Here is a 9,618-nt window from a genome sequence, read left to right as displayed (position 1 = left end):
GCACTGTGGTCCTACTTCTTCCAGGACCAGTCTGTTCATTCTGCGTGCTCATCCCAGGGGAGGTTCACTATTCTTTGATGACACCACAATTCAAACCCATCAACTCTTCTTTTTTAAAAAAAAAACATTATTTATTTAATTTTATTGGTGTTTTTTTTTTTCAACTTCTTCACTGTACATAGCCTGAATCCAAAGAAAAAGGGCTGTCCATGTTCTCCAACACACACCCTTCAAGAAAAACTTTTAGTTCACACGTTAGCCATTGGCTTCTCAAGAGTCCAAAGATCACATCTTCTACGGTAGCACTGTAAGAAGTAGTGTTACAGTGTCAGGCAGGACGTCTCACTTCTCACCACTGGTTCTCTTTGCGCACCTGGGCTTCCTCCTCTTCAGGAAAGTAGTTTTTAATATTGAAGGTCTGGCGAATCTCCTCGGGAGTTTTCCCCTTGATCATATCGGCAATGGTCTTGCCTGTAACATCAAGCAAACCTTTGATGTCTAAGTAGTTTGCAGCCAGAATAAGTTCAAAAAGTGTTCCCTGGTCAACTTTCAGGAATTCTTGGTCCCAAACTGGGACATCATCTGTTCTTTACTCTTTGTTCTCATCATCCTCAGGAGGAGGAGGGTCATTCGTGTGGTGGGTGCACCTCTGAATGACCTTTGTGAATATTGCTGCATTAATATTTGGTAAAGCAACCGGATCATCATCTCCTTCATCATCCATTCCCAGATCTTCCAACGTGGTCTTGATGGTCACAGATTGCTTGGCAATTTCCACATCGACTTCAAATATCTCTCCATCAGAACTCTGCAACTTAATTGAAGGCATGGTGATCTCTCTTCGGGAGGCGGCGGGCGAGAGGCTGGCGAGCACTAGGAGGCGTCAGCGCCTACTGCAGAGAAAGGCAGAGAACAAGGTCCCTACCTCAACTCTCCTTTTATCTTCTTTTTATATTGTCCAAATGTCACATGTATGTGAAACTATTAAAAATACTATGGCTTGGGTCAAGGGGACCGTCATCATCTGAGTGGCAACCTTGGTACCCCTTACAGAAGTCTTCGGGCAGATTTTTTCCACGGTAATATGTCATTTGATTTCCTGACTGCTGCCTCTATGAGCATTACTTGCTCATTCAAGTAGAATGAAATCCTTGGCAATTTCAATTTCTTCTCCATTTATCATGACGTGTGTTATGAAAAAGGAAAGGAGGCAGAAAAAGCCCAAGCTGGGTTTCTAGATGGATTGTTTCATGAGGTTGAGGACGTAATCTGAAAATGCATGGTAGATGCACCACAGCCTTTGTGTTAGTCCGAGGAAGCTAGAGAAACAAATTCACAGACACTCATGTGTATAAGAAAAAGCTTTTAAAAAAAGAAAAAAGAAAAAGCTTTATATACAAGAGCAGTTGAATATTGAGAAAACATCCCAGTCCAGTCCTGATCAAGTCTGTAAGTCTGATATTAGTCCAAATGACCAATACCAATCTATATAGTCCTCTTCAGACTCACAAAACACATGCAATGATGCTGAGTGCAGGAAGATCACAGGCCAGTGGCTGGGAAGTCTTGTGGATTCAGTGGCGTTGTAAGCATCTCAGCACTGGCAGGGGTTTCCATGTGGCTTCTTTGGCTCCAGAGGTCTGGCTCCATCAGCCTCTATTCATGTGTCTTCCCCTCAGGGCTGTATCACAGGGAGTGAGCTGAAAGACAGTGTCTCCTACCTCAAAGGAGGAAATACAGGAGTTCCCAGAATCCTCAGGAGAAGGCCATGCCCACACAGAGGCCTCATTGGCTATATCCTGATTGACAGGCTAGCCTCTCATGGTCCTATCTTACATCACACTGTGCAGAGCAGATGGCCTCATCTAGTACTGAAAATCCCACTGATAGCCCACCTTGAGGTCACCCTGTGTCACGACGTGGGATGTTGACCATAACGCAGAAACCTCTATGATGCTCTGACCCCAGGTAGGAAGAAATGCCTGGGCAGAAACCACCACCATCACTGATAGTCCACAGGACTGGGAGTGGGCTGCCTTGTTTGTTCCATCTCTGCCATTCTGGCTCAGAAGAGTTGGAGCTCCTGGATCCTGAGGACAGTCTTTGTAGGGACACAAAAATGGCTCCACTGAACTGCAGGCTAAGACTATCATCAGGATGCTTTGGTCTATTTTGGTACAGAGATCAGCAGTCTTAAAGAGTCACTTCCAACTTGGCAGAGAAGTTGACCCTGCTCAGGAGGACAGTCCGGTTTCTTCTTAAAACTGTATACCAACACCATCTTTTGATGTGACACTCGTAGGCGCCTTCACGAGTTGGCCACTGTTGCCCTTGTGAGCTCCATTTCTCTTCCTTTCCTCTTTGCATTCATCCCCACAGCAGCTATAAAAACATCGTGATGATAACCAAATGAGTCGATGTTGATTCAGGGCTTTAGAATAGACTGTGCTCCATAAGATGTTCAGGACTGCGGCCTTTCAGAAACTGATCACCAGGCTCTCCTTACAAGGCACCTCTTGGGGGGTTGGAACGGCCACACTTTTGAGTAGAAGCTGGGCTATGAAACATGTGTGCCACCCAGGCATGTAACTTATATGCAATTATCTGTTGCCTTTTATGGCTGCCTCTCCCTGCTAAGCAATAAAAATCTACATTAGCAGGGCTGTTGGATGGACTCGATTTACCAGAAAGAAACTGAAAACCCAAACCAGTGCTTCCACATCAGTTTGGACTCATGATGACACATGTGCTGTGCAGTCCTCCATAGGGGTTTCCTTAGACTGTAATTATTTTCACACGCAGAGAGCCACACCTTTTTTTTCCTTCTGTAGCACTGCCTGGGTTGCTTTGGACCTCCAACTTTCAGACTAGATGTTTTATGCAAACCACTTATATCACCCGGGGACCGAGAGATGGTGACGTCCAGCAGGTACTCTGTTGAGTGTGTACAAAGCCTTCTGGGTTTTCTGGTGGCAGTGCTTTGACATATCCAAAGAAGTCAGCTAACGGAAGAATGCTGGCTCTTCATAGCAAAACGGAAAGAAAGTCCAGGAAGCTCAGAAGAACACCTGATGGGAAATGGTGGGTGGGAGAAATCCGAGGACTGATAGATAAGTTGTACTTTCAACTCTGACACAGGCCTCTTCTAGCGCAGGCATCTTCTGACACAGGACAATTCTTCTAGCACAGGCCTTTCACCTAGGGACTGCTCAGTAGTACATCCCACTTAGTAACTGCCTAGTGACCCCCAAATCAATCAGTTAATGATTTAATTGAAAGGCAGTGGTGCAGAAATGGCAATGTACGTGCTAGCGCCAGCCAAGAAGTATTGCTGCTTTGGTCTCACTTCATACGTGCACAGATTAACTCCAAACAAAACGTGTTTATGCAGATCTCTATGATCATTGGATGGTTGTAGAGAAGTTCTCGTCATTCTTAATGATTACTAATAATAGCAAACATATTTTGAGCTATCGCTAACTACCAGGCATGAGCTAAGCCTTCTTCATACTTCATTTCACTTAATCCTCATTCCATGTGGTGCTGTCTGCTAAACACTAGACTGCTAACTGCAAGGGTGTTGGTTCAAACCCACCTGCCGCTCCATGGGAGAAAGATGCTACCGTCTGTTCCTTGAAAGATTTCTAGCCCGGACACCCTCTATTCGAATGCTATGAGTTCGAGTAGACTTGATGTGGTTTGAGGGGGTGCCAGCCCCCTACCACTAATCACGGGTTCAATAAGCACAATTGTATGGTTGAGATATATAACTATATTATAATAAAGTCATCGAGAGCATGAGAGATAGAAAAGAGATTGTAATAATGGAGTCAGACACATTTCATGGTAGCATGCTCACCTCAGCCCTGCTTGGTGGTTCACAGTGGAGAGTGGGGGAAGGGAAGGAGGACAAGGGCAAAGGGAACAGGGGGGTTGAGGACGGGAGAGAAGGGGAGCCCATGAGAGGTCCAGGGGAGGAGCCGAGAGAGAGCTCTTTATTAACCCTGGCTTATATACCTTTGTGGGGAGTGCAAGCCCACTAATTACAGGTATAGACTAAAGTCACAGACAGCGGTTGCACTATAGGTAATACAGTAATGGAATGGGGTGGTCTAGGGGCATACACGCAATAGGAAGAGGAAGGATTGGGGGTATCCATGTGACAAGATGGGCGGGTCCTGGAGTCAGGATGGCAGCTTAATTTTGAATGTCCCAGAGTGGGTTTATCTGTTCTCTGGATTCCCATAGGAACCATTATCAGGAGGGTGTGAACCCCACCTACAGGAGCCAAGCTAATGGTCGCAAGCCTTAGCCCATTGTCCTCAGCAGCAGGGAGCAGGCCCACCCTGCATGGGATGAGCAGAGATTGCCTCAAGGGAAATAATTTTTTATCATTAGCTGAAAGCAGTGTTCTAAGTCTAACACATTTGGGGGAGAAGACTTGGGAGAAATCTTTCTGTTTCCCACAACTTGATGGCGGGGTTTGTTTTTGTTTTGAATCCTTCTATCAGCTCAAGATGGACATATTTTATCCACATTTCACACATGAAGAAACAAAGGATAAGAAAACTGAAGTCATTTACCTAGGTCACTCAGATCTATATAAAGGCCTTCCAGAGTCTAAACCCAGTGCTGCTTTCACAACAATTGGCTCATGATTTGCTGTGCTAATCATTGATTCTGCTGCTAATTCACTTACCCACAAAGTCAGTTGTCCCCAAGTGCTTGCTTTGTGCCAGCTTTTGCCACATGATATGGATGATGAGCAAATAGGTAGGATCCTTCCCATGGAGCTTAGAGTCTAATGGTGCAGACAGGACCGTGACTCCCAAGAGTTCAGGCCTCTGAAGGACAGCAGATACAGCACATGCTCAAACTGGCCTTTTCCAAAGAGATTAACACAGATTGTCTTTGGCCTTCTTGTTGCTACGTGCTGTTGCAGCTATTCTGATTCATAGGAAGGCCATGCAAAGAGACCTCTCATAGGGCTTTCTCAGCTATAATTGATACAGGAGTAGATTACCAGTTTCATCTTTTCCAAGACATGAAGTCAAACCTTTGGGTGGGTTTGAACTACCTAGTGTAGTTGCCCCACTTAGTGTAGACCCTAATAATCTATCTACCAATCTATCAATCTATCAATCTATCTATCTATCTATCTATCTATCTATCTATCTATCTATCTATCTATCTATGTTAGTTTACTGTGCCAAACTGGCTGCTAAACACATGTGGGGTTAATTGAAGGGTGGAGATATAAATGGCTCCATGAGCCTCGCCTTTCTAGTTCTCTGGTCTTTTGTTTTGTGATGGTTGGACCAGGGTGCAGCTGCCTTCGCCAGTTCCCTGCTTCCTGCAAGACATCCCCTAGGAGAAACCCCATGGACCTACCTCGATACATCCCTGGATGTTGGAGCAGCCATGTGGAGACCCCTACCAGCACTGAAATGCTTACATGTTTACTGATTCGGCTTTCCTCCTGCAGTCGGCATCATAGTGTGTGTTTTGTGAGATAGAGGAGAACTTTGTGGATTGGTGTTGGACATGGGGGATTGGGCAGCACTGGGTTGGGATGTTTTCTTGATGTGCACTTAACCTTAATAGAAAACTCTCTCTTATACATATGAGTTTCTGTGGATTTGATTCTTTAAAGTATCCAGACTAATACACTATCTATCAAAATATATGTCATTGTAAAAGTATGAAATCCTTGTTAAGCTATTCACCCTTTAGCCTTCTTAGCTGTGAAATATGAAACCTGATAATGATAGGTTTCTTGCCAAATGGTTTGATCTCAAACAAACAAAAAATGTTACAGCACTTCAAAAACTGTACCATTGTCAACAAAGGGGAAAGGGCTCAATTCTCTTTAAAATAAAAAATTTTAAAACCTATCCTTAAAAGCAAAACAAACAAAATACAGAGCTACCATAAGACCAGCCATCCTCATTCTAGATATACTAGGGTCAGTCAACAAGTATTGCTGCTAAGGCCTCAATTCATATTTGCAAGGGTTTACTCCAAGCAAAATGTGCTGAAGTAGGTCTCTGTGATCACTGGACGAGTTCTCTCAGTAATGCACTTGCTGTAGATGCATTAGGGAGCCTAGAAAAACATCATTTTGTTGTGCCATGAGAGGAAAAGGACTATTTTGAGGTGATAACTAATACCAAAGTTCTAAACAAAGCTCAAGTGGCCGTCTTACGAGAGCAATGAAATTTTTCAACAAGTTTACAGGAATGCTGCCTCACATGAACAACAGTTGTAAGGTGGATCAAGCATTTTAAGGAAGGTAAAACAACAACAGCAACAACAAAACAAACTTTACTGCCATCAACGTGATGCCGACTCATAGTGACCCTATAGGACAGGGCAGAACTGTCCCTGTGAGCTTCTGAGACTGTAACTCTTATGGGAGTAGAAAGCCTCTTCTTTGTCCCATGGAGTGGTAAATTAATTTCAAATATTAATTGAAAGCAGAGAGTTCAACACAAAAGTAAGAATGACTGCTTTTGGCGAGGGGAGTTCAAAAGAGCTAATCTTCATAAATTTTCTCAAAGGACACAAGACCATCATAGGCTCTTATTATGAAGAAGTTTTAAGAAAATGGAAACCGTCCTTGTGAGAAATAGGCCAACAAATTTGTGCCTAGGAGGGTAGCATTGGGGTAATATTTGTACCTGCTCATTCTTTGAGAGTTTCATTGGGAAACCTCATCGCATACACCTTACATCCCTAATCCTGCCCTCCAGATTTCTTTTTGTCCTCAAACTAAAAAAACCAAAATATATTCAAAAGTAACATGATTTGAGTTCCCTGAGGACGCCAGAACTGCTGTTCTGACATCTTGAACTTGCATATAAGAAATTGATGGTCTGTTCTATAGTCAGCTGCTGGCCTTGTTTTGGCTGATGACATTGAGTTTATCTATTCTCTCTTCCCCCATATGTAGTCAATTTGATTTTTCTGTATCGTGTCAATACACACTATTTTTTCTGGCACTGTTTACTTCACTCAAGATAGTTCATTTTCGGTTAAACACACATGGTTAACAGAAAAATACCCATGTGTGTTATTTTTCTTATTAAAATCAATAATAATTCAACAAATTTTATACTCAGTCTGATTATACATTATATTTTTGTATCCTTTGTTTCATTAATGGCTCATGAGTTGCTTCCTTGACAACCTATGATTATGGAGCAGACCATCAATTGCTTATATGTAAGTTCAAGTTAAAGCTGAAGAAAGTTAAAACAAGTCCACAAGAGCTAACATATGACCTTGAGTATATCCCACCCGAATTTAGAGACCATCTGAAGACACAATGATCACTAATGACTTAAGGTCTGATGAGTAATGGGATGGCATTAAGAACATCAGACAAGAAGAAAGCTAAAAGGTCATTGAAAGCAAAAGACCAAAGTGGATATCAAGGAGACTCTGAAACTTGTGCTTGAATGTAGAGTGGCTAAAGTGAATGGATAAAATGATGACGCCAAAGAGCTGAACAGAAGTCAGCTCGGGAACACACAGCAAAACATTATAACGAATGGTGAAACTACCTAGATTTAGAACACCAAAAGGGAAGAGCAAGCTCAGTATATCTCAAGATGAACTACTGATGAAAACATTCAACCCTCAAGTGGAAATGTAGGAGGATTCCATGGGAAAAATATTGGATGATGCAGGAGGCATCAAAATAAGATGGAAGAAGTACACAATCACTGTCCCCTTACAAAATTGGTTGACTGGAAGAGATTCATATTTGTGCCCACTCCAAAAAAGACTAAGTGGATGTAGAAATTATCAAATAATATCATTATCATCACATACAAGTTACATTTTGCTGAAGATGACTTAAAATCAGCTAGCGTAGTATATCAACAGGGAGCTGCCAGAAATTGAAAGTGGATTCGGAAGAGGACCTATTATAAGGGATGGCATAGCTGACCTAGATGGATTGTGGCTGAAAGGAAAGAACATAAGGAAAGAGCTTGTGTTTTATTGACTGTGCAAAGGCATTCAACTGTGTAGATCATAACAAACTATAGATAGCATTGAGAAGAATGGGATTTCCAGAATACTTCATTTTGCTCATGCAGAAACTGTACACAGACCATGAGATAGCATCAAAACAGAATAGGGGAGATGGCATGGTTTCAAATTTTTTTTTTAAAGTGCGCCAGGTTTGTATCCTTTCACTTAATTCAATCTACATGGTGAGTAAATAATCTGAGAAGCTGAACTGTCTGAAGAAGAATATGGCATTGGAAAAAGATTTATTAACCACCTGTCATATGCAGCAGATGACACAACCTTGCTTGCTAAAAGCCAAGAGGAGATGAAACACTGACTGATGAATACCCAAGTCTTCAGTATGGATTACAATTTAGTGTAAGGAAAGCAAAAATCCTTACAACTGGATCAATAAATAGCATCATGATAAACAGAAAAGTTTAAAGTTGTTAAGGATTTCACTTTACTTGGACCCACAATCAATGTTCATGGAAACAGCAGTCAAGAAATGAAAAGATGTATTGCCCTGGGCAAATAATGCTGCACAAGACTTCTTTAAAGTGTTAAAGAGAAAAGATGTCACCTTGAGAACTAAAGTGGGCCTGACCCAAGTCAGAGTGTTTTCGATCGCCTTTTATGCATGTGAAAGCTGACAAAAAAATAAGGAAAACTGGAGAAGAATCAATGCATTTCAATCATAGTGTTGCTGAAGAATATTGACAGACTGCCAGAAGAACAAGCACAGCGATCTGGGATGGTTCAACCAGAATGCTCCTGGAAGTGCCGGTGGCTAAATTTTAGCTATGTATCTGGGACTTGCTCTGAAGAGAGGTCAGTCAGGTCCTGGACAAGGACATTGTACTCGATAAAGCAGACCGTCATCCAAAAAGAGGAAGACCTTCAACAGGGTGATGGATTTAGCCATAACCATGATTCTGAGCATGATACAGGATCAGAGTTTTGCTCTATTACACATCGGGTGGCTATGAACCGAAGCCAAGTCTGAGGCATCTAACAACATCAACCAGAAGAACGACCAAATCCGTCATTGAAGTTTGTACAGCCATGCCTTTGAACTTGCTATCAAGGAGGGGCCAGTCCCTGGAAGAGGACAAGATGCTTGGACACGAAGAGGCTCATGGGGGGGGCAAAGACGCTCTCAGAGACAGATGGACCCCGGGCTCAAGCATACATAGCAAGGACTGGGCATTGCGCGGGACTGGGCATGCTGCGTGCTGTTGTGTAAGGGCCCGCTAGGACTGCACCCAAGCGAACAGCACAGCACAGCACGACGGGAGCCGGTGGCTTATCGAGTGTTTTGTCGTCTTTTGTTGCGGTTTGACCTCAGCTGTTAGGACAACTCCAAAGGAAAGGACAACTCCAAAGGAACGGTGTCTGGAGAAAGGTGGAGAAAGAGAGCAACTCTCCTGGCCAGTGAGCGCCAGGCTGACTTCTTCTTTTTAGTTCGTGTGGAACTTTTTAATGGTGAATCCGCTGACGGTTCACAGAGCGGATGATCCAACCCCCCAGCGAGCCAGCTGGCCATCCACACCAGACCGGCCCGGCCCCTTTAAGGCGGGCGACGCCACGTGACCCGGA

At 43.2% G+C, this 9,618-nt stretch overlaps 1 pseudogene; it reads right to left on the bottom strand.

The window, feature by feature from the left end:
- Positions 1–349: 349 nt before the first annotated feature.
- LOC142451277 (S-phase kinase-associated protein 1 pseudogene) lies at positions 350–830 on the bottom strand (annotated as a pseudogene).
- Between the last annotated feature and the right edge of the window lie 8,788 nt (positions 831–9,618).

The sequence above is a fragment of the Tenrec ecaudatus genome, chromosome 6, assembly GCF_050624435.1.
Source record: "Tenrec ecaudatus isolate mTenEca1 chromosome 6, mTenEca1.hap1, whole genome shotgun sequence".
Taxonomy (NCBI): Eukaryota; Metazoa; Chordata; class Mammalia; order Afrosoricida; family Tenrecidae; genus Tenrec; species Tenrec ecaudatus.
Note: the sequence above shows the minus strand (reverse complement) of the source record. Positions and strands in the feature narration are given on the sequence as shown.